The sequence below is a fragment of the Myxocyprinus asiaticus genome, chromosome 22, assembly GCF_019703515.2.
Source record: "Myxocyprinus asiaticus isolate MX2 ecotype Aquarium Trade chromosome 22, UBuf_Myxa_2, whole genome shotgun sequence".
Classification (NCBI taxonomy): domain Eukaryota; kingdom Metazoa; phylum Chordata; class Actinopteri; order Cypriniformes; family Catostomidae; genus Myxocyprinus; species Myxocyprinus asiaticus.
In genome coordinates, this window is record NC_059365.1 from 39,304,483 (window position 1) to 39,307,743 (window position 3,261).

A 3,261-nucleotide genomic window follows, 5' to 3' on the forward strand; every position below is an offset into this window, starting at 1 on the left:
TGTTGAAATATGTCATAATCTGTATCATCTGTATCTGTGTCATGCAACCACTTTATAATGCATGCTTGGGCTAAAACAAATGATTATTACTTCACATAGTATTACTGCCTTGATTTGATTTATTACATTGTGGAGTGGTAGTTCATGCATATATTATTATTTTTATATATATATATATTTTTTTTTACATTTACTCATAGGTTAGAGATTTTTTTAAACTCAAAGTAGCAAAGGAATATTCTGGGATTAATACAAGTTAAACTCAGTCGACAGCATTTGTGGTATAATGTTGATTACCACAATAAATATTTTCGATTTGTTCCTCATTTTCTTTAAAAAAAGCAAAAATCGAGGTTACACTGAGGTATTTACAATGGAAGTGAATAGGGCCAATTTTTGGAGGGTTTAAAAGGCAGAAATGTGAAGCTTAGAATTTTAAAAAAGTACTTACGGACCCACTTTATATTAGTTGTCCTTAACTACTATGTAATTAAAGGATTATTTCACCTAAAATTGGTGAATTAAATTACTTCACCCAAAATGAAAATTCAGTAATTGTTTACTCACCCCTGTGTTGTTATAACCCCATATGACTTTCTTTCTTTTTCTTAACACAAAGAGAGAAATTGTGAAACAAATTTGTTCTCAGTGATGTCATACAATGGCAGTTTATGGTGACCACCTCTTCAAGATTCAAAAGAACGCAAAAGTATAATTCAGAAGTCTAATAAATTATTCCACGCGACTTATGATTTTTATGAAAGCATACGATAAGGTTTGTTGAGAAACAAACCAAAATATAATGTATTATTTAGTGAAAATGTTCACTGACCATTGATCTCCTGTGCACGCTCATGATAGGGCACGCGAGCAACAATTCACGCAGCCCCTCTCGCAACATTGGGGGGTTCAAGCGAAAACTCGCTTTGTTTATCTAAAAACAGGTTCACCACAGCGATAGTGACAACACAACACAGCTGCACGAAAACCAGAGAACAGAACTTACTAAACATATCTGAAGAGTTTGTAGCCGAAGAATTGATGCATTTCTATGCCCAGCCTTATTTTTTTAATCGAAATATGAAATCAAACAGAGAGATGGAGGAGGCGGGAATGTCTGTCACCTCTTCTACATTCTGAACTGGTGAGTATTTGTAACAGACCTCTGTCTGAAGAGAGTGAGACCTAAGCGAAAACATTCAGTAGGTGTAACATTCTTGGCCAAAATCAAGTAGTTTTAACTGAGTAGTGAGATGCTGGCTTCAGTATACAGTTATGAGAAAATATTTTGGACTGGTGCCTCTTCACAGCGGATGGGGTTACCAGGCACGAGTTGACACCACAAATAGAAACCAAGCGATTAACAGAATGTACCATCGCTCGTCATAGCTAGTTAGGACAATAACTTTGAATATACCTTTATACCTTGAAAATATACCTTTTATCACGTGTCACACTGCCATCAGGTTAGGACACGGTGTGACTGTGGCTGCCTGTAGCCTCTACGTTTCTGTTTGATTTCTGGGTAATCCATTTAAAAACTCTTAAAAACTCTTAAAAAAGAAAAACTAAAAACTTTTTAGACATGTTTAGTAAGTCCTGTTCTCTGGTTTGTGTGCAGCTGTGTTGTGTTCCATTGTTACTATCGCTGTGGAGGACCTGTTTTTAGATAAACAAAATGAGTTTTCACTTGAACGGCCCATGTTGCGAGAGCTAGGGGCTGCGTGAACTGTTGCTCGTGTGCTCTGTTGTGAACTTGCTCTGGATATCAACGGTCAGTGAAGATTTTCAATAAACAATACATTAGATTTCAGTTTGTTTTGCACCAAACCTTATCATATGATTTCATAACAATCATGAGTCACGTGGAATAATTGACTTCTGAATTATACTTTTGCGTTCTTTTGAATCTTGAGGAGGTGGTCACCATAAACTGCCATTGTATGACATCACTGAGAACAAATTTGTTTCACAATTTTCTCCCTTTGTGTTAAGAAAAAGAAAAAAGTTATATAGAGTTATAACAACACAGGGGTGAGTAAACAATGACTGAATTTTAATTTTTGGGTGAACTATCCCATTAAGCATTTGATACAATGTTCTTATTATATACATACAGTATGTGCTGTCACATACCTGCATGTCATTACATCTGTAGTTACACTGTTAACCTTACCTCTAAACCCAACCCTACCACAACACTTACCCTAACCCCTAACGCTAACTCTACCCCTACCACTAAACCCTATCCTCTAACCCTAAACCTACACGTACCTCAACCTCAGTAACAGCAAATGTGAATCTTGTGAAAATTTTGTAGAACAACATGTAGTTAAACAATAAGTACATTGTATTATATGTATTTTAATGTTAGTACATAATAGTTAAAGACACCTAATATAAAGTGGGGACTTTCATTCTTTTTTTATAAACTATGTATTATTTGAGCCGTAACGTTGTTTAAATCACCGTTTAATTTAATTAATTAGGGTTTACACCTTAACGTTGTCATGGCAATGAAGTTGGAAAAGGAGGGAGAAGTCGAAATTTAGTTTTTGTGTTAATCAACATTATGCCACAAATGCAGCTGATTGAGCTTGACTTTTATTGAACCCAGAATATTCCTTTAAAGCACATAAGTTCAGTATGTAACTCATACTGACAATATCACCATGGAGCTCTAGACTGGTTGCCCACTGAAGCTTTGCAGGGTTGAGCTTGGTCAGTACCTGGATGGGAGACCTCCTGAGGAAAACTAAGGTTGCTGCTGGAAGAGGTGTTAGAGACGCCAGCAGGGGGTGTTCACCCTGCAGTCTGTGTGGGTCCTAATGCCACAGTGAAGAGACAGGTACACTATACTGTAAAAAGGCACCATCCTTTGGATGAGATGTTAAACCGAGGCCCTGACTCTCTGTGGTCACTAAAAATCCCAGGACACTTATTGTAAAGAGTAGGGGTGTAACCCTGGTGTCCTGGCCAAATTCCCCCCATTGGCCCTTATCAGTCATGGCCTCCTAATAATCCCCATCCATTAATTGGCTCTATAACTCTACTCTCTCCTCTCCACCAATAGCTGGTGTGTGGTGAGTGTACTGGTGCACTATGGCTGCCATCGCATCATCCAGTTGGATGCTGCACACTGGTGGTGGTTGAGGAGAGTCCCCTGTTCACTGTGTAAAGTGCTTTGAGTGTAGTGTCAGAAAAGCACTATATAAATATAACATTCATTCATTCATTCATTCATTCATTCATTCATTCATC